General features: G+C 48.0%; 1 protein-coding gene across 3 annotated transcripts in view; it reads left to right on the forward strand.

Annotated features, from left to right (window-relative positions):
• FLI1 (Fli-1 proto-oncogene, ETS transcription factor) overlaps window positions 1-22,502 on the forward strand; it is a 119,248-nt gene that overhangs the window by 21,402 nt on the left and 75,344 nt on the right. The window lies entirely within an intron of this gene.

Below are 22,502 nucleotides of genomic sequence, written 5' to 3' on the forward strand. Positions count from 1 at the left end.
GAAATTTCACATGCCTGTTTCTGATTCACTTCCAATGAAAGACTCAAAACACTGGTTTTGTAAGAACTCTTTGATGATTCAGATTCTTGTAGGTTCTTTTATTTTTTTCCTCCTAAAAGCCCACAGAAGTTTAATAAATGTTGTTCAGACATTTGCATGCTTAATTGTTCAAAATAATTGGAAACAGGAGAGAACATTTTACTAGTGCGCACAAAACAAACACATTTACAATGGGAAAGAGAAAGACAGACGCCTCTGTGAAGGTGACCCCCTGTGAGGAAAACAGGGATGGCGCTGAAGGTGTGCCCGTCACAGGGAAGGAGCAGTGGCTCTGAGCTCATGTGCCCGGCGAGGGGCAGGAATGTTACATGAAGCATAGGGTCCGTTGAGTGGTCAGTCACATCGGAGATGGAACAGGTGGAGTGGAATTTTCCAGATGCTAATGATGCTGTCAACAAGCCCCATTGTCCGTCTCCTTCCTTGTAGTCATTAAATGCTTTGATGATGAACCTCTCTGGGCACACCTCTGCACTAAATGTGGGAGAAACTGACAAAGCAGCTCCACGCTCCCCTGGGAGAGGTCCCAGGTTCTGTGCATGTATCAGCCGCTCTAAAGTGCTAGCGTGGGTGTGGCGTTTGGGTAATCTGAGGGCTGGTTTTGCCTTAGGCTGGCTGGATCGCATTGGGCAAGTTACCGTCCCTTTCCTCACCTCAGTTTCTCTTTCCACTCAAAAGGATTAAGACCAGCAGTAAAACAATCTCCTTCTCCCGTGGATTTGGTAAAAGTCTAGTGTGATGAGTCGCTTCCAGTTCCTTGAAGAAAGGCGTTAATTAAGTACAGACATTTGACGAACTATTGGCTGGCTCATTACATGGCTAGTCTGACTGTCAGTCATAAATCATGCAACATTTCCATTTCTGAGCCTTGTTTGGACTTTTTGCTAAAGAAAGATCACGCTTCTCTCCTTATTGTCCGGGGTTGGTTAACAATCCTCAGTCAACCCAATTTACAAAATGTAAATTTGTGTTCACACCATGTAATGTAGGAAAGGTGTGTGCTTTGTAGTGTTTCTTATCTAAGAAAGAAGACACAAAAATTTTATTAAAACTGGCAGTAAGATGCTGGAGTGTTTTGAAAATTATTGTGGTCATGGGAGACTGGTTCTGTGAAAGTCATGTGCAGTATGAAGTCCAAAAATGTAGTCTTAAACCCATTTATTAGCTGTGTGATCCTGAGCCAGAAATTGACTTCTCTGATCTTCTCCTTGCCTATAAATTTTATTCCTAAAATAAGAATAGTAGTGATAGTAATAAGAATATTGTTTTTTTTTGCCTTCCTATAAGATTCAAAAGAAATGTGGATGTGAAAGCACTTTGTAATTGTAAAGTGCTGTGTGAATGTTAGTTATTATTATCTTAGTTATTATTTTCATCCAGGTTGATGTTTGAACCTAACAAGTAATAAATATTGCTTAAATTGAACCCATTGGGTTGTATGATTTCAAAGACTTACTTTGGTTAAATTTGGTTAAATTCATCAATTAGCTACTTACTCCTATCTCTTTGCCCTTATAGACAGCATCTCCTATGAAAGCACCAGTGCAGACCAAACATCACATATTCCTCCTTACCCTCCCTCACATCCGGCCATTGTTCTACTCATGAAACTCCCATCCCAATCAATGTGAGTTTTACGTAAAAACTGATGGCAGGATATGAGTGCAGCTTCAGGAATTCCAGGCTTGTTCTACTGATAAAGAGAGTTGTGTCAAAGTGAAAACACCAGAGAAACAATATTCTCCTGTCCAACCTACTCTCCTCAGTTATTTTTTTAGGTTTGTCTCTGCCTTCGAAGAGTCAAGAGCCACCTAGAATATAAAACATCTTTTACAACATTCCCTATTAACAAGTTTTTTAATGCCCATCTGGCTTGCTAGATATCCACTGGCTACACACTCTCATTCACTTGCGCCATCTGCTCTGATACAGTCTTGGTGTCCTTGTGGTCATGGGTTAAAGGAATACAGGGCCAGGTCTGAAGTTGGTTGTTTCAGAAATTTCAGGTCCTTCTACATGCTCTGCTTTGCCATAGTCTTAAAGAAATCAGAGTTTTCCAACGAGGAGGGAGAGTAGAATTAGACTCCTCTGATCAGGGGATCTAAATTTGGGTTGTGATGGCCTGTATTTAAGTGTCAAAGCTACTAATAAGTTTGACCTAAGTGTGAGGGAAAGAACAACAGAATGAAAGAAGTAATTTGCCTTGAAGATGGTCCTCTGCTAGTGTTGAAGTCAGAAGTAATAATGGCTCTTCCTCTGTGTCATGGAACTAGGCAAGTGCAGTCATTATTCTCAACATGCACTGTCAATAATTTAGGGAAGGTTGTATCTCCATCTTCCATGCTACACCACACAACCAAACATGATGATGTGACCAGAAGTGAAGTGAAGGATCATTGGCTCATATTCTACCCACTCTGAAGTAGCTAAGTAATGAAGAGAGAGACTCTTTCCATTTTAAAGTGCTTATCCAGGCATTTAGGATTGAGATTCAGAGCTTCTCCTTAAATCTTTTTTGCTGAATCTGTTGAATTGTGTATTAAGGTTTTATCTGTAGCAAACAGAATTGGGATTTCAAAGCCTGTGGGTCTGGACCTTGAGTGTGTCAGACACCAACCTGTCATTCTTCAGGAACCACAATCTAGCTAAAATCGATCCTGTCGTTCCTTTCCCCATAAAAGCACATGACCACTAAGGTCCTGATACTGCATTGAAGGAGCATTCGGTGTTTTCTACACTAGAAACGTGGAGTGGAAGTAAAGAGATTAGAGAGCATCTCAAGTATGTATTGCAAATTAGGAAGGGCATCTTGCACAACGGAAGTCATGCAGCCTTGCCTGAAACTCATTTGTTTGACAATGGCGTGCATCTTTGTGAGGTTGGATTATATAAAGGTTCCGGACAAACTTGTCATCCTACCATTTCAACTATGTCCTATGTCTTGCCTCAGCATTTACACACTTGGGAATAGCTAATGTAACACTTTCTAATATTTTCAATTAACTCTAAATTTCTGGTAGTAAACCTGACTTGCGTAGAAGGGAGCAATATTTTTCTAGGCTGTACAAGACTCCAATATCTCTCTTTCAAAAGTGTTGATGTATCAGAAGCTCCACAAGTAATACAATTCCTGCACAAGTTTTAGGATAAGGAATTTGGTACATTCATCAGTACTTCCCAACTTGCTTAAGCTTATCTTAAAGGCAAAGGAAAGTGGAGTATTAAGAAAACTTTTTTAATCAGGACTGTCCAAGAGAACTGTCTGCAAAGACGGAAATGTCCCATTCTGTATGGTAACCACGAGTCTAACTATTCCAGTGGCTACCAAGCACTTGAAATGTGGCTAGTGCAAAAAGGAACTAAAGTCTTAATTTAATTTCATTATACTTAATCTAAATTTAAATAGTCATATGTGGCTTGTGGCTACTATATTGGACAGTGCAAGTCTATATAATTCAGGTCAAAAAAAATTGTCTGAAGTCTGAATTCAGTCTGAAGGCTGTATTTATATGGATTATTTTTGCCTGAGTCAGCAATCTGTTGTCCACATGGAGAACTAACACTTTCGTTTACTCTTATGACAAACATGAAGTAAAACAAGATGAAGAGTGAATGTCCAGCATTAGAAGGGGTGCTCTCATTGCTGGCCTGACGCTGGGGCTAAGCTTACCCTCTAGTCTCCTGGCTCCAATTCTATGTTGACCTTAAAGAACATAATGCTATCTTTTCCCTTCTATAAAATGGAATTTATCACAGAGATATTCACAAATGGTGATTAAATGTGTATTGGGTTTGTCAAAAAAAATAATGTATGGGTTTTTTCTGTATACCTTTTCACTGAAAAATGACCTCAGCCAAAGAGAATCCTCTACAATGTGGTGATTTCTGTTTCCTCATTTGTAAAGTATTGGTATTGTATTAACATATTTTAAGGATATTTCAACTCCAATGCTTTGTGCTGCGATGAATATATGATCTCCTGTTATGTAGGTCTTCATGCTATTAACAGATAGTTGGCTTTTCTAGTTCCCAGATTCCTATAACTGATTGTAGAAAGATTTTTCCTTAAGTATAAATTTGAACAAAGCAACTTAATTTAACAAATACCTAGCGAGTGTGGTGGTCTTTGAATCCCAGTTTCCCCCCAGCGAGTGTACTTTTTGATGGTACCCTCAGTAGCAAAGATCCATCTGTCTGATACCTCTGTAACTTGATGCCATTCCTCTCTTTCTTTTGTGGCCCTCATCCGTGGATAATAGGAGCATATGACATGCTACACCCACTGTGGCTTTGGAATTACCATGAGGACTAAACACCCCAGTCCTTCTCCAGGGGACGTCTGACCTTGTTACAAGGCCTCCCTATCTAATGGGCAGGCAGACCTATGGTGGCTTCTGCTGTGCAAGTCTTCAGGTTGAATCACCGTGAAGGTCCGTCCTGTGTCCATCACTTAATCGGTGGCATGCTTTTCTGAGGTGAATTGTTTAAAACCAAGATGGGCAGAAGCCATGGAAAAAATAAGGCCAACGTCTCTGTGGTCTAACTACATAATGGTTTTGGGGAGATGAACCTTCATGGATCTGCTTCTCACTCACACTTACCCTCCACGGAGGATAAAGTACAGATCAGCCTACAGACCCCAGCAAATGCCCATTGGGTCTTTATATCTCATCCTGATTACAGACAGTCCCTCATTCGTTCAATATTGCTGCCGCTCATGAATTTTCAGAAACATCTCTCTGCAGATCGAAATCTTCCACCTTTGTTCTTTTCAGATTGCATCTAGAAGGGGAGGAAGTGTGTGTAGAATACCACTCTCTGACGATGGTAATTTAGTTACTCCTGTTACATATTGCAAGCATCTAAGTGTGGCTTTTTAATGTTTTTAAATGTTTTTCATCTTTGCCGCATGCTCCTTGAGGGCAGACACTCTACCAATCTGTCCTGGGGACCATAGCACCTGGCACATATGTGTGTTAGATTGAGCACCTCCGATGTGCCGGGTGCAGGGAAGCAGTAGTGAAAAAAGACAGCCACGGCTCCCACTGTGACAGAAATTAAACCAGGGAGGAAAAAACCCAGATATTTAGCCAGTTAGTTATAAGTACAAAGAGTTCTGTGAGAAGGAACGTACAGGGAGCTTCAGGAGAGGAGAGTATGGGCAACTAACCGAGCCTCCAAGGTCAAAGGCTTCCCTAGGGCAGTGGCATGTAGGAACCCTGAATGATCAACAGGAGTAACAATGAAAGGGAACAGACCTTTGAAAAGTTTCTGCTAAACGAGTGAATGAAAGAAATGGCTGCCTTCCTCCCACATGCCTCCTCCGTAGCACGTAGCACTGCTAAATTAAGTCTCTCAAGCTTAGTCATTCTAACCATGGTCCCTCCGGGCGTTATCTGTGGGTCCAGGCACTATCTGGGGGTCATTTTCTTAGCCTCCCTCTTCTTCAGTAAAGGCAAGTAAAGTGTAATACAGAATACTGTGAGAGGACAATAACCTTCGGAGACATTATCACACGCGTGTTTTACTGAGTTCATAGAGTACACATGTATCAGAGAACATGCTTCTGATATGCAATGCATCCGGAAATGTCAAGGGCAAGAAGATTCTAGAAGGCTTGCTTCCACCTTTGAAAATCCCAGCCTGCGGAATTGGCTTGGTCTCAGCTTGGTGGAACTCCTCACTGGCAGAGTAAGGCAGCACCTTCGCAAACGGAGCTCTGGATGCTGTGTTCATTGGCTTTGATGTGAACGGCTATCTGTCCCTAAACGGGGACCTGGGTCTCCCCATGTTTTGGGTTCCTCCGCTGCTGAACAGGGAGATTCTGCCCACGATAACTTCACCTCGAAGTGCTGTTATAATCAAGGTGGCCCTATAAGCATTTTTGCAAGATCAAAAAACAAAACAAAAACGCCTACTGAATAGGCACGCTATCTATGTCTGGTGTTTGCTAGACTTTCAGAGAAAGCTCTCTGATCTAAGACTTTAGAGAGGTTAAGAACTGGGATGGGCTTTCAAGATCTTTTCTGGAATTACTGTGCCCTTTATTTACCTCATTATTACTTTAAAACAACCTTGGCAGGAGCTATCAGTAATGTCAATAATAGTAAGAGTAATAGTAATATTGACTGAGCATTTACCAATGAGCCAGGCACTGTCTTGAGCATTTAATGCATTGAGTACTTCATTCCCTCTACAGCCTATGCAACGCATCTATTATTAGACGCCCTTTGCCAATGAGAGGAACTGAGGCAGAGCAAACTCAGTGACTGGACAAAATCTATGCAGCGAGCGGGATCTGTCTGAACCCAAAGACTTTACTCAGCACATATGTGAAATAGTTTGAGCTTTTCAGAATAAGAGCTCGGGGTTGCTAAGTGACTAAACATATACAATTAATTACTCCTTCCCAGCAATACAAGAGTGTTAACATTAGCAGAAGTTTATTTTTGCAATTCCTTTGGCCTTCTGGAGTTCCCGCATGCCTCCACCCCTTTTTCTAACTGTATGGCTCTCCTGTTGTTGAGAAAGCAGTGCAATCTATTTTCTAACTTGTTCCCATCAAAACTGAGTGGCATTAAAACCAGTGAAGGCAGCAGTGAAGGACTGAGGAGTTGCGGTGTCGCCCATGTTTGGGGAGAAGAGGCTATGTGGAGAGGGAGTGCCAGGAGCTAGGCTCTGTTTTATTACAAAGATCTTAAACAATTTTTAAGGGTCTTTTTATTACCTCCCCTCTTCCTGCCCCACCTCATTTAGTTGGATGCTACAGAGAGAAAACATCGTTTTTACCTTCTTGAAATGGAAACAATGGGCTTTGCCTGTGCTTCTTTTATTTCCCCACTGGGGAATCTGAGAGATGACCTGATTGAATTCCACTCGTAAAGGTCATGCTTTGAATTCAAGGCAGAGGAAAAAGTGAAGGAAACGTTTTGCAGCGATACCCCCACGGGTCCTGCGCACGCTGGGGCCTCCCCGGGCTGAGCTGTGGTCTGCTGATAAGGATAATGCAGATGACAAGCAGAACATTTCCAGGACAAAGGAAATTCCCCACTTCATTGTTTAAAGGAAGCCACCGTCCACTCAGGAGAGCAGGTTTCAGACATCCGCACACATCTCCCTCCTGGCAGGCAGAGTCAGGCCGGGGTGCGGGGAGAGCGAGGAGCTGCCCAGAGCGTGACTGGCCCCGGCTTCATCTGGGGAGCACCGGCCTGGCTGGAAGTTAAAAAGTGGCTGGTTGCTGTTAATGGCATTTGCAGGGGTTTGGAGCCAGACTGTTGGAGACGGAGGCACACGGGCCTGGAGAGGGCAGTGCCTGATTTGTGCACTGTGGCCCATTGAGGAGGCGCAGGAAAGGCACCAGGAGATTTAGAGAAGTTGATCTGGTTTTGAGTTTAAATTCTGGACCTCCTTCTCTCCCCACCCCCTCCCGGCCAAAATGTCAGAAAAGGGCCTGGTTTCCCTTTATGGAGCACAGAATAAACAGATCTTCAGCAGCAGGAGCGGGGCCCCGTTCCCCAGCCCATAATGCCAGAGCTGGGGGTGGGGGGCCACGCAGAGAAGCACTTATTCTCTGTCTGGTTGGTATTTGGCATTGACTTTCATTTTCTCCAGCCTCTGTTTTTCTAGAAGCCTGCCTGTACGGGAAGTACAGGAATAAAAGAGAAGCTGATCTTGGGGATTTTCTTGCCAGGCTTCCAAGGAGGTGAACTTTTCCTTTTCAATAGTTTGGGGAGACCCTGGCCACATTAAAACTGCTTTGGGGACCGGAACCCGGAGACTGAGGGCTTCGCTGTGTGCTGGCCCAAGGACTCCGCTCTCCTGATGAAACCAGAGCTCTCGCTCCCTGCCGGGGAGCACCCTGAGCCGGGCACAGCGGGGTCAGCTGTGGTTAGCCTGGCCACAGGGCTCTGCATTCCTCTGGGCTTTGCTTGGTTTGAGTGGGTGTAACCACGCATTCGCTCTGGAGAGAACGGAGACCAAGAGTCTAAATTGGGCAGGATCTCGAATCTAATGACTTGTTTACAGATCCTGTACTTTTTCCAGTGCAGGGAGGAGGAAGAGGAGAGGGCAGGCTCGTCACTGTGAGCCTGGCACGTCGTTGTTTTTCATTCTAAGGAGGTGGGATGTTTCAGAAGGCAGCAGGGCATCTGCCTGGCAGCCGGCTGGGCGAAGCGGCACTCTGGGTACTTTTCCAAGGTGGGAGGAAGCAGCGATGGCCTCGGCCTCTGCCCGCTGGCGTGGCTTCCGGGGGACGGACTTCTCTGGGGAGAATGCCCGACCCTGCCACGTGAAAGGCCCCGTTTCTCCCACTGCGACTTGGAGTGATGGGGAGATGACGCTCTTCCCCCTGCTCCAAGGGCGCCCCACGCCAGCGAATCCAGCCGAGAATGGGCACCTGTCGTGGGGCCAAGGGAACAGTGCAGGACCTGCGAACGGAGACAGGAAGCTCCCAGAAGGCCCTCTCTAACAGTAAAGCAGACTCATTAGGTTTTATTATAAGGTGGCATTTATTTAATAATTGCGAAAAGTAAGAAATTTCTCTCTCCCACCCCCAAAAAGAATATTGCTCTTCCGAATTCTGACAGATCTAGAGCTCACAGGTTCTGCTTCCAAGACAAGTAGGCCCCTAGGCTTCCCCCTGAAGGGCAGTGCTGGACTTCAGGGGCAGTGGGAGGAGCCTGAACGCAGGCACGTGTGCACCAGGCACTTTATAAATATCTCCTTTAGCTCCCACCCAAACCCACCGGGTGTATATTGAAAGTGCTATCTTATGATGAGAGGACTGGGGTCCAGAGAGGTTAAATAACTCACTCAAGGCCACATAGCTACTGAATGTGCCAAGGCAACTCCTTTGCATCCAGCATGCACAGGTATCCAAGGTGAGGCCGCGAACCACGTGTGTCTGAGCTCCCCAAACTCAAAGGGGGTGGCCCGCAGATGAAGTCTGTTACTGTGCCTGGACTGTCTCAGTTGGGTGTGGCTGATACCAAATTGTGCTTCAAGAGAATGGGCTCCAGTCCTTGAGCCCAGAAGCCCAAACCACAATGCACTGCAAGTTGTTACCGCAAAATCTTCCAGATGTTCCCATCGGGACAGCCGCGGTGGTGCTGGGGGTGGTAGGGATGGGCAGGGGGTGCTCCTGGGGGCTTTTGAACCCTTCTGGCAGTGTAACCTCATAGATAATGGCATCCCCAGACAACTCAATGTTTGGAACGGACAAGGACTCAAATGAAAGGTAGCATCAGCTATGCTAACTACCCCAGTAAGCAGAATATGTATAAAACTGTAACAGGTAACATGCACTTTCTCCTTTGTCGTTATAAACTCTGTGATGTTGATGAACTCATTTGAATGCTGAAAGGTAGATAGGGCAGCTGTTAATAGCTGGAAAGAGGCGCTCTGATGCCGTAGATATAGGTTCTCCCCCCAGCTCCTGCTGCCAACTAAATGTGTGGCCCTCAGCCAAGCGCTTCTCCCAGCCTCAGATTCCTCATCTACAAGGTGAGGGGCTTGGTCTTCCAAACTTCTCACATTGTGGGAATGGGGATGCAGAAACGATTCTCCCCAGCTTTCTGAGGCTCCCCCAAAGCTGGCAATCCAAGGTGTGCTGCGGGGTCCACCACCACCTCCCTTCCTCCACCGGCCCGGCCAGAGTCTGACCGATGGACGGATGGATGGGGAGGCCAGGTCTGTGCAGAGGACGACGTGGCAAGATTGCTTTCCACTGGTTTCCTGCACCCGGAGGCAGGAACAGAGGCCTTCTTTTCAGAGCTCTTCTTTTTGTTTGCTTGTTTGTTTCTTAACTTTAGGGAAAGAAACTTGCATATCTTTCAAATGCCAATTGTTCCTCTCTACCGCCTGTCCTACCTCACCACCGAGCAACTGGCCAATCACTAGATAAATCTTGGTTAATAGCAATAGATTTTATTACTTATCTGTACCCCACACTGGAGGTGGAGCGGTGGTGTAACGGGAGAAGCTGCAGAACAGCTGAGGTTGGACTCTGGAAAATCCAGAAGTGCAGATGTGGATCCAAATTGGGCTGAAAAACCTCATGAGATCAGGCTTTCTTGGACTTCCTGCTTTTGGCTTAAGCCGTATGTTCAACATAAACGAACTTTCGGTATTTTGAAACTTCCGTTTCTGAGCTCAGAACCTGGAAGTAAGGAGCTGTTGTGAACATTGCCACGAACCGGAGCATGGTTCCCCTGGAGGCCAAGTGGGACGCGGTGGGCAGGAAGCCGTCGGACTCGCGGCACCCCGGCAGCCGGCAGCGTCAGAGGTGCCAGGGCGAGGGCGAGGGGTCCGGGCTGGGGAGGCGCGCAGGGCTCTGTTCGCAGTCTCACTCCGCCACTTCCGGCCACGTGACCGCCCTCCTAGACGCTTCCCTCATCAGTTAGATGAAGACAATATATCATTTTATAATGTCGTAAGGAGTAATGGTGTGCAAGGACAAAGAGTTGCGCATGCTCAACCTCGCCCTCTTTTCTCGTATGTGTGTGTATGATCTGTGCATATATGTATGTATGTGTAGCTACGTATGCACACACATACATCCATCCCTGCACATATGCACAAAATAGATGTGTTTGTGTGTATACATCTATAATTTATTTATACCTTGAATAAGTTCCCCTGGGAGTCTAAGGCAGCCAATTCCTGATAGATGGAGCATTTGGAATGGAAGTTGCTGAAATCTCCCTAATTAACTGTCAAATGGTGCTTTTTACAAAGGCCCTGAGGGCTGTGCATGCAGAAAGGATGAGCACTGCGGGACTGCGGGGATCTCAGGTGGTCTCAGCGATGAGTGAGAGGGACTCTGGACTTCACACTGGACTCAGGAAGCTGTTACATTCATCACATCTGCTTTGGTTTCCAGGGTCTCTCTGGCTTTCCCCAAACTCGCTAGAATAATGGCAGGCAGGCAGAGGCTGGAGGAGCGAGGTGCTGCTGGAGCACCGTGTAGTCGCGGGCTGAAGTGAGCAGGGCCGTCAGCAGGGAGGAGGGGGAGCCAGGCACAGGCAGGTAAGGTGGATCGAATCCACCCAGTGCCAAGAGAATCAGCTCCTTAGCAAGCCCACACTGCATGCTGCTAACTTCTTTCCTTTTCTGTTGCTTTGGCTTCCATTTTCTTTACTCGTTAAATGTATTGTTTATTTTTAAGTATATTTTTTAAAAAATAATGATTCCCAAAGTAATACATATCTTTGTACGAAAGTTGGAAAATGCAGAAAAATCACAGAAGAAAAATGCAAAAACACCCATAGTCTCTCAACCAGAAAACAACCAGTTCATATTTGAGTGTATTTCTTCCCACATTTTTAATGCAAATATAGGGATATATAGATCTCATTTTTATATAACCAGAATCATGTAGTTTTGTAACCTCCTTTTATCCTCTTTAACCTTAAAATGTGAATATTTTCCTGTATCACTAAATATTATTCTACATCACCTCTTCTAATGGATGTACAGTAAACTATTAACAAGTGTTAATGCTGGGCTTTTGAATAGTATATATCATGTTGCTTCTCTGGGCCTAGGATGGCATTTTGGGCCTAGGGTTGGTTAGACTTCTCTCACTTTTATTTTAATAAAATATTTTCATAGACTTTAGTAATAAACCCACATGAAATGCTGAAAGGGGATCTTAAAGAAGTCACAGAGCCCTCCCTCAAGTCATTAAACAGTGGCACTGGGGAGGGGGCTGCCCTTAGCTCACCCCCCTAGGTTAGCCCAGATGGAAGCCCAGCTGAGAGGATCACAGGCAAACCCAGGACCCGATCCAATATAATAGCACAAAGTCACTCACAACTCTGAAGGTCCTGCTCCTACGAAGCCCCTTTGTTGCATAGGCCATTTGACTTCACTTGTAGGACAGCAACTACTAATAGAAGAGGTGCCTCTCTTCTTCCGTTGTCAGGCTGCTTCGTCATTGCTCAGGCACTCCCGCATCTGGTGCGGCTGTCTGCCGCTCCTGCGCCCCTTGCGGCAACAGGGTCAGCTAGGCTCCCCTGGGAGAGAGGCCAGGCCCTCTCCGCCCTCTCCGTGTGTGGCAGAGGTTGGGAAGGTAGCATTCTGAGGGCTCTTTGTCTGGGGAGGGAGTGGACAGCTTTGCAGCAAGAACCCCTCTGGTCACCGCCCCCCAGCCCTGCCCCCTCTACCCAGCCACACATTTTCTTCTTTCCAGTCCCCACGAACCTGAGCTCACTTGGCTAACCTGGAGAAGCTGAAACCTCTGGGCAGCTTGGGTAGAATCTGTCCTTCCCAACAGGGTGCTGACAAGCGTGTGAGTGAGGACTCTCCCTGAGCGCCTCCAGCCCACCAGCCGTGTCATCTCACCCCCGAGTGAAGCCTCCAGAGCTGGGACAGGCACACTCTTCATTAATGCCTCCACGTGCATGGTGTCACTTAATCCCACGAATGCGTATTTTAGTGCCTCCTGTGCCAGGCGCTGTGCTGATTGGCGGTAGTGATGGGATGGAGGATAAAACAGACAAGAAATCTGCTCTTATGCAGGAGACAAAGAATAAAAAAGAAAGCAACTAGAGTGGAAGAGTCTATGGCGGAGCTCTCAGGGGAAATGCCTGCCAAGTTATAAAACCCTCTGATACTCCACGATCTTACATTTGACACTGGGGTCCTGTCCTCAGCCTATCCCCGGCCTCTCTTGAGCACAGTTCAGGCTCACAGTTCTTCCAGCTGCTGAGCTGCAGAGAGATCAGCTCTTTGTGCAAGATCAGTTATGGGCAGGGGAGCATGCCTGGCTCAGGCACACAGCCCCACAGACCCTTGTGGTCAGGGAGTTACTAAATGAACTTGAACCATTGGGGGCTGGGATCTGTTTACTCTTGGCACACTGGGATTTCCTGTTTCTAAGAAAATGGGCTTCGATGCTCAGCTGCGTTAACCAAACAACATGTTGACGCAAATGAATCTGAAACTTGCCAGCTCCAGATTCTCTAGAAGGTCAGGTTTGGGAATGAAGGCATTTGGGTGACTTTTCAAACCCGAAACTCCAAGCCAGATGACCCAGTCCAGGTATTCATGGAGACAGCTTCATTCCTGCCCTAAGTGGCTTTAGAGTTAGACTCCCCCATCATCCCAGAGCAGGGGGAGTGGGCAAACCCTTCTCTCTGTCTACAGTTGGCCTTAGACGTAGGTGTCCCAGGTAGCTGGGGTCGGAGGCTCTGAAAGATTCATCCCTCCTCCTCCCCAAATTTCCATCACCAGTATCCTGTCTGCGTGAGACGGGCACCGTGATCTCATTCCTCTGAGCCTCCAGGAGGCTCATGTCAAAATGCAGAAGTCACTCACTGACATGTCTTGAGTGACTGCATTTATATGAGCTTAGCTTAGCAAACCTGGTGAGTTTTGACAGGGTGTGGGGGACAGGAAAGAAAGAAGGTGGAGGAGACAACTGAGAGGCTGGACCCAGAGAAATAAATGGGGGGGGGGTGGCTACAGGAGGAGTGCAGGGCAAGGAGGCTCCCACAAGGGGCAGAACAGGCTGGAGACACCAAGTCAGTGATTGGAGGCACCAAACTGCCCCACCTGATCAACTACTACAGTTAAGCGCATGGGCATTCATCGGCCACAAGCAAACTCTGCTGGGATCTGCCTGCTTAGGCCCCAGGAAAAGCAGCTCTCTCTGCTAGGGAGACATTTACAATTTCTGTCAATATTTGAACCAAGAAGCTAAGTAGTAATGCTTCCACATCAAAGTGCAACTATGTGGGTCAAAAGCATGCAAATTATGGAAGTTTCTTCCATAACAAGAACTAGGGTCATTGAGATGTTGCTAATTAATGTTGCCTGATCAGGAGCTAGTCAGAGGAGGTCAAGTTTTCTTGGGAAAACCCCCAGTCTGGGGTGTGAGGCACTGGGCAGAAAGCCAATACAGGAACATCCCATGCAGTCATTCATTTTGTATTCTGACTGAGTATCAAGTACTATGAATGGAGGGGTGGTGGGTCGGGGGGGGTCTCCAAAGAATCAGGAAAAAAAAAATATCCAAGACAACTGCATACAAGTCCAAAACAACAGTAGAACAGTTAAAGGGAGAAGGGGCTGGGGGAGATCAGGCAGTGTAAGCAGGATAAGCCCCCAAAAAATCAGAAGAAAAAGAAAATCCCTGTGAGTTTGGACTAGTGTGGGAAGGCTTCCTGGAAGAGGTGCACTGTGACCCAGGAAGGCTTCCTGGAGGAGATGCACTATGACCCAGGAAGGCTTCCTGAAGGAGGTGCACTGTGACCCAAGAAAGTTCATCTTCATGGGTGTCTACATCCTTGGGTAGTAAAGGTCCTGAATCAATGTCTTTATGGACATTGGCAGTCCAGGAGCAGCAATGGCTCTAGATAATTTTATGGAACTTGTGTACAAGGATGTATACATTTCAGAAATGACAATAGAAGAACTGCATTCCTGGCACTATGTGTGTCCTGAGCTCCAGGAGCTGGCCACGTGTGGAAAAGTAATGGAAAGAAGGCAGACACATACAGGAAGAGCCTGCTTGAGATTCTAAAGAATAGATGAATGGAACCCATTTCTTCTTTCATTAATTTTAAATCATCAAACATTTATTAGGCACTTACTATTTCTGGGCAGTGTGCAACAAGAATGTAAACATATGTAAGACATGGTCTTTGTCTTTGATTAATTCAAAGTCCCCTGAAGGAAACAGGCATAAATGAACAGCAAGTACTTCACAGTAATACGCACGAACTGTCACAAGATACCGACTGAAGGAAGAGCTAGCTCTGCTGGGAAGGGCTTCACAGAGTACAGGTGACAATGGTGTAGCTTTTTAAGTGATTTGGGATGTACCTGATAGGGCGTTCTGGGGGGGAAGCATAGTATGTTCGGAACCATGACATGGACAGGAGTGTGTCATGTTAGCAAGAGCACCTCCAGTGTGGGCTGCAGAGAATTTGAATTTTATGTTGTAGGTGGCAGGACGTGCTTTTATAAGAGAATATAACAACCAATACTTTATCCAATTTCATTAAATTAGCATTTATAGCCCTGGCCAGGTTGCTCAGTTGTTTGTAGCGTTGTCCTGTAAACCAAACGTTTGCAGGTTCAATTCCTGGTCAGGGCACATACCTGGGTTGCAGATTCGATCCCCCATCGAGGTGTGTACAGAAGGCACCTAATCGATGTTTCTCTCTCTGTTTCTCTTTCTCTCTCTCCCTCCCTCCCTTCCTCTCTTTCTCTCTTAGCAATAAAAAACTGTCTTCGGGTGAGGATTCAAACAAATTTTTTAAATAAGCATTTAAAGAGCACCTACTATGTGCAGAGCACTCACTGTGCTGGGTAGCTTTACAAGTCATGCAAAGAAAACATACCCTCAAGGGACTCCCAGTAAATTTGGAGAGCAGCGAGTACAGAGAAAGGGTGAGGAGAAATGTGACCACGAATGACTCGGATGTGAGATCAGCGTGGGTTCGTTGTTCCAGGAGAGACACAGCAGAAGTTGCTGGAGGCAGAGCTGCCCAGCTTTGTCCTTGCCCAGCCATTTCTCATGTCCGTTCCTGGGCACTGTCACCACGATCTTCCCTCCTCCCACCTGCAGACGTGCTTTGATTAGGCCCACGGGGAAGTATGGGGGTTCAAGTCCGAATGCCAGCATACAGATGGCTCGCAAACCCCTCCCGAATGAGCTTGAGGGCTGGCCCTACTGACCGGCTCCACGCCCTGCCCAAATTCTGGGCTGGGACTCTAGGTGTTCTCTTGGTTTAGATAAAAACTATAATTAGCTGCCACAAATGGCAGTGAAAGAGGGAGGGGGAGGGGAGATCTGAATGTGAAAAGTTTTTTCTGGATTCATTTATTTCTGTCTCTTCTTCTTGCCTAAATACCTATGTTTGCATCTGTCAAGTGACTCCCTCGATAGGCCTGAACGTGTTTGTCTCTCCTTCCCCCTTCCCTGTCCCCAGCATGGACATGTTGGCATGTCCATACATGTGCATACCTTCAAGCAGTACATGAGAAGCTGGCAGGTCCCCTTCAGATCATAACAGAAATTCTAAGCCCCTCACAAGTCACCTGTGACCACAGGCAGCCAGAGCCTCTGGATCGCGGAGCGCAAAGGCCCGCAGACCCTGTGAGTGTAATACACGGCTTACAGAACGACATCTTGTCTTCCCTGCCTTCATTCTCTCTTGCTCTTTTTGACTGAGTTGCCTCAAGGTTGGTGGTTTCAAAACTAGCAGCTGCAGACTTATGAAGGAAAAAACCCAAACCACAAACCCCGTCTTGTGAAAGCCGAGTGTGCCACTCTAAAAGTGTGGGCTGTGAGGGAGGACAACCTGTTAACGTGTGAGGGGACAGAGCAGGGAGGGCGCGTGAGGCTCACAGCTGGCTCTTTACAGTGGAGAGGACCAGGGCACGGGGGAGTAGGGGACACGGCAGGAGAGGGGTCCGGGAGGAGGGAGGAGTCCTCACTGGCCAGGGCCACCTCGTAGGAATGGCTCTCTCATCAGCTGAGCTGTTTGAAACAGTCTGGCTTCCCAAATGCAAATCAGACCAGCTGTTAAGACCGCAGCACTGATACCTTCTTCCCAAAGGCCGAGGTCCAGCCTTCACTCTTAAGTCCACGTGGAAGCTTGTGAAGCACCAAGCTCCTTCCTCTCCAGCTGGCACCTGCTCCTACTCACCCAGGTAGTCACGCCTGTCCCAGCACCATGATGAAACAGAAAGATAGCTCCCCAAACTCAGCCCCAAACTCCTACTCCATTGCTCGTTTCAACCTGCAACCCCATGTAAGGGGTGTAGGAAGGACGTGGTGGGGAATCCTAAGACCTCTTAGAGAGACGCAAGTCCTTCTCCGTCCCCAGACTGGAAAAGGAAGCCCTCAGAAATGACATTGAAGGTTAAGGCTGGAGAGGAGAGTTCCCTGAGTGACATTAACTGGCCTGGGCACTTTCTCCTGACCTCCTACCCAAGCCCCACACCAACACCACCTCTGGCTGCAACCAAGAGGGTACCTGAGTCATCAGGCCAGAGGGTCGGGAGAATGCCCTTGCTGTGGTTGGGGAGAGCCACAAACAGAGGAGGGAGGCCAGCCCAGGAGGCCCCTGTAGGCACCGCAGGAAGAGCACTGAGAAAGAACGAGGTCTAGCTTAGGGAAGGACACCCGCGTGAACTGCATTTATGAAAACAAGGCAAAAGAAATCTAGTGTAAGTGTGAATGTGAGTGCTTAAGGTGAAGTGATCAAAACTGGGTGGGGTTAATGAGAGCAAAGCTTCAAGGAGGAAGTTCTGAGTAGAGGCTGAAGGAGGGGAGGGACAACCACTGGGGTGGAGGGAAGAGGAAGTGAGTTCTGTTGGGGGGAGGGTGACCCCGACTGCATGGTGGCCCTGAGGGCTGTGCCTGACTTGAAGCTCCTACCTAAAGTTCGCGTCACGTGGGTATATTTTCAAGAAGGAACACTAGTAATAGTTATTGACACTAGAGGCACGTTGTGCAGCGGGAAGAACATAGACTTTGGAAGGAGCACACTTTGGAATTAGACAGATCTGAGTTCAAATCTTAGCTCTGCCACTTAGGTGCTAGGTAACCTCCCAAGCCTCACCTTGCTGAACTCTAAAATGAGGGAATTATTTCATAAGGCTGTGATAAGAATGAAATTAGATGAGATAAAGTGCTTAATTTTAGACCTGGCAGATCGTAGCTTCTAAATTAATGGTGGCTGGTATTATATATTTTATAGCTCATGGATTAGAAAAGCAGCCGCAGAAAACTGCCTTAAGTCCTCAGGCGGAAGCGTGTAAGGAATTAGGATTCTGGATGCTGATCTCCACAGGTCAGGCCCTGTTTCAACCTTTCAGATAATGAAGTCAGCCAAGAACTGGGTAAATCCGAGAGGTAGATCTATCGTGGTGGCCGGAAAGTGGGCTGATACACCGCTTTCAGAAGCTGGCTTCCTGCAGCCTGAGGCCTCAGAGCATGGATTTAGGTCTCCTGTGATTGAGAAGCAGGTGCATCCAGCCACAGGCGCTGACAAGTGTTCTACTGCCAGCATTCCACCTTTGTGGGACGTTCATCCATCTCCACGGTGCGGCTATGACCACCGCGGGACGTCAGGAACGTGGCGCTGGGAAGCAATGTGTGCTGTCAGCTCTCGTAAACCTAGATGAGCCGCTTCCAGGACACGGCAGCACCCACAGCCCCTGTCACCAGGGCCGGCCACCGTGCCTGGCCTAGCTTAGCTGCCTTTGTTTATAGGTGGAGCGGAAAGGAGCTGAAGGGGAGGGAAGAACAGCATTCCCGCGCTCTTCTCTGTCCTACACGGGGCAGAAGTAAAGGTCCCCCACCCCCAGCCCAGGACCCACTTCCCCTCAGGGCAGTTCCATACTGACTGGCAAGTTCATTTTCTTCACAAGCCGAAACTAAACAAAAACAACACAACAAAACAAATCTGGGGGCAGGGAGGCGGGATAGCTAGTGGGCCTTGAGCTGACTAGCTGTGCATGAAGGGGAATCAGGAGGTGCAGCCCCAAGCCCCCCACACTCACTCCAGGGAGCTAATGCTGCCCCTGCCCCACCCCCACCCCGCCTCCCCTGCAGGGGGATGACAGGCAGAGCGCTTCCGGTTTCCCGTTGGGTGGCAGCAGGGTCCGGCTTCCTCCTTCATGAATTACCTGGTAGGGGCTGAAAATATCTCAGGAATGATCTTTGTCCTCCGTTGCTGCCCCAGTGAGGGCACCGAGGTCACACCCCTCAGCTGTCATCGGATCTGGAACTGGACCTTTCTTTCGGTCTGATTCTGGGTGGCTCCCCTGTAAGCTGACAAGCCTCTATTTTCCTCACATTATGTCTTCTAAGACTCCCAGGGCCCCTGGGAGTATGAGCCCCGTCAGGCAAGCCCTCTGCCTCCCGCTTCTGGGGTATCCAAGGCCCCCAGCCTGGGCAGACCTGTGGGTGAGCTGATCAACAGGTCTGCTCCTCTTGTGTGATGAGGAAGGGTGGGAAAGGGGACAGAATCAGGCCGACCCCCCAGCCAAGTCTGGGTCAGGATTCCTCCCTTCGGTTACAGAGGGAGCATCACCAACTTGACCTGACTATCAGGGAATCCTCTTTCACTTGGAAAACTAACCCCATTCAATGAGCCCCCCCCCCCCCCCGCCCCCCAGCTAGGATGTGGTGTGAGGGAAACAAAAGGAATCAGACTCCTCACAGCCTCTACTCCAACCACCAGAAGGCACGCCCTCCTGCCTGGCCTTCACTGATTCTAGGAGTTGGAGACCAAGTAGGGCCTGTCCCCGCTCCTGGAGAGCTGGCCGGGCTCCTGCGTGGATCCCAAAGATGGAACAGCCAGGAGTGCCCTCCATGAACAGCATCTTCAGCCTGGCCCCAGTGCTTGTGGCCTGCTGTGGACGAGGACACGGGGGACACCGGCAGGGCTCTGCCAGAGACCTTGTTATGCTCAGTGTTTAAAAAAAAAAAAAAAATAGAGGGAGGGATTAATAGAGTAACAGGAAGTGAGCTTATTATATTTATAAACAATGAGACCATATTCGCATTTCAGGTGTCCTGATTTATCTCGCAGGTGGGAGGGAAGAACTGCTGGCAACCTTTCGCTCAGGGCCCTGAGTTTTGGAACAGGATTTCCTCTGCAAGCTGTCGAAGATCAGATAAAAGTCTTAATCTCAGGCACACACAGCCGCAGCCTTTGGCCCCTGCCACTGTGTGCTCAGCTTTCAGTAACAAGACCAAACAATGGCTTGGGACTCATACAATGAAAGAGGTCAGGGAAGAAAAGGATCAGCTTGCAGAATATGGGACTTTCCGTGGGAAGTGCAGGTCCACTACGCAGGTTCCTCTGGACCAGTACAGCGTGGGTCCCTTTCACTCCCTTTGGCCTGTTTGTGCCAAGTAGAAAGTATACCACCAAATAGACACACATAGTTCCCACCTTTTTAAAAAAGGATGGAAGCGAGGAGCATTCACCTCTGCTTCTTGAGTTGGGTCTTCGGGGCCGGCCTGGAAGAACGTGTCCCGGGCACGGGCTGCTGGGTCTGAAGGTTGCAAAAACTTATAAACTGTTCTCCAGAATAGCACTAAATGGATGCCTATTTTTTTTCCAAATGCATCTATAACTTTAATGTCTTCTCAGAATAAGAAGAACCATGACTTTTAGATGACACATTGATTAAATGACCCTATGTTAGAGAGTCCTCTGAGGAACTGTATTGAACCACACCACCTGACCTCTAAGCAGTTCTTCTCTCAGGATACAGAGTTTATGCATGTTGAGGGAGCCATCCCACTAAGCAGCAGACAGGGTGGTAGCACATAAAAAAGTTGAAAGTCTCGAAATCAGGGTGTACACTCTGCAGGATTCTGTTTGCCCTGGTCCCACCTGAGTGTCTGATTCCTGACTACCGGGGTAGGTGTTTGGTACAGGGCATGCGATGCAAAAAAACCTGACTCAGATTCTCTCATCTAATCCTCACAACCTCATTTACCCCACTTCACAGATGGAAACGTGAACCTCAAAAAAGTTTCCTCACTTGCTCAAGGTCACCTAGTGCGCACATCACACCAAAGCCCTTACCGCCACCTGGGTGGGTCCCGCGTTTCAATAGCTCAGCGTTTGTACGCATTCAGCGTTCGTTCTGCAGGGAGAGGAGCCAGGGGAAGGGCCAAGCAGACCCGCTAAAGCCACGGCCACGCTCCACAACGCGCCTTATAGTCTAGAATGTTGGTAAAGAAACACGCACTTCCAGAGCAGTGAAGAAGGCTCTGCCCTCAGAGAGAGGCCTTCTTCCTCCCTTCGTCCCGGCTCCTTTCCACTTCAGAACAGCATGGTCTGTGGGGTGAGCTCTGCAAGTCTGGACTCTCAGGGCTTTTCTGTTGGCTGTGGAATTTGGGGAGCTAGACCACGCGTGTGTGACAGGCACAACCAGGAAGGGATGCGCTTCTTTATTTGCCTGGAGAATGTAACGAGGGGAAGGAAAGCCTATTTCATGAGTTCCAAGGGAGACTCAGCTCAGTCTGTGGAATGAGGGACTGTCCCAGATGGGCTGTAGGTAGAGACTCCTGGAAATCCTGCATGTTTCACTGCTGTTTCCCGTCTTTTCTGAGCCTTGGCCGAACTGCCCCGGAAATCCTCTGAAAAAGAAAGTACACTGGTCTGTTCACCTTGCAAATGAAGCAACCAAAAGGCATCGTGTCCCTCTTTCTTCTCCGGTGGAGACATGACTTTTACAAGCACCCCTGAAGGCCCCGTAGAAAAGACAGACAGCATGTCCTCTCCCCATGAAAAAGTTCATAATAATCGGTGCAAAACAGCACCTTTGGATAAACACAGTGTGGCTATATATACACCCCTGGCCGTTTCCTGTCGCTCTTGCAGCTTGTGCAGGCTTGAAGGGAGGGTGAGGCCGTGACCAGAAGCCACACAGTGACATGTGTATTAGCAGTGCCCTCTGCTTCCTGTGCTGCTGACAACCGGGGCTGGAAGAGCCAGCACTGCCGTGCAGCTGCCTGGGACAAGGGAGCCCCCGAGCCTGCCTGCGGAGGTGAGCCTCTTCTTCCCTGGTCCAGGTCGCCCGGCTGCAGGTAGATGCGGGTGGGGAGAAGGCCGTTGTCAGCACGCACGTCTGACATCTGCTCCTGTGACTTTTGCACCAGAAAACACGGGGTCAAGGAAGAAAGGGAGGTTAACAAATGGAGCCGTCCGTTCTCTGTTAAAGGAGCAGAGTCTGTAAACTCTCTCCTGGTGAAGCCGTATTAAAAATCATCGGGCAGAACCCGAGGTTCACAGCCGCGTGCTAGGAACCCAGCCTACGAGAAACAGTAGCCATAGTTTGACCTTCAGAATTGCCTCTCCTCTTAGGATTTCAAAATGCTTTGACAGCTCACTGTGTCATTTTGGAGTGACAAGTGGGACTCTTACTAAATGGTGAAATTTAGGCAAAAAAATATGCAGGGAATTGTCCAAAAACCTATAAGCACGTCAGGAGAAGAGAACAGATTAAAATTCCCCCATACCCTCTTCTCTCTGTCTACGAAGCCGGTGACTACTACCACTTTTCCTGTGCACTCGCTCCTCCTTCTCTTGTAGGACATCCACGGGGAAACGCGCGTTTTTAAAAAGCTTCCTAGGAAATTGTGGTGGGCAGAAGCACGGTGAGCAAATCACTTCCGCCGACCTGTTCTGTATGAATGGCTAGAGTAAAACTCTGTCATTCATTCAGACAACACATATGTATTAAGTGCTTACTGTCTACCAGGCGTTGTGCTAAGTCCTGGGTGCACAGGGGAGCCAACTGGGCCAGAGACCCTGCCTTTACGGAGGCCAGTGCAGCGGGCAGATGTGAGTCACACCTTTTGCGCGAGGAACTATGTAATTACAAACGTGGCGTGTACAATGGCGAACAGGTAGAGCTCTCTGAGAAAGAACTTAAAAAGCCGGGATCATTTAGACTGGAGGGCT

This window comes from Furipterus horrens, unplaced genomic scaffold (genome assembly GCF_987537825.1).
Source record: "Furipterus horrens unplaced genomic scaffold, mFurHor1.1.pri manual_scaffold_11, whole genome shotgun sequence".
Taxonomy (NCBI): Eukaryota; Metazoa; Chordata; class Mammalia; order Chiroptera; family Furipteridae; genus Furipterus; species Furipterus horrens.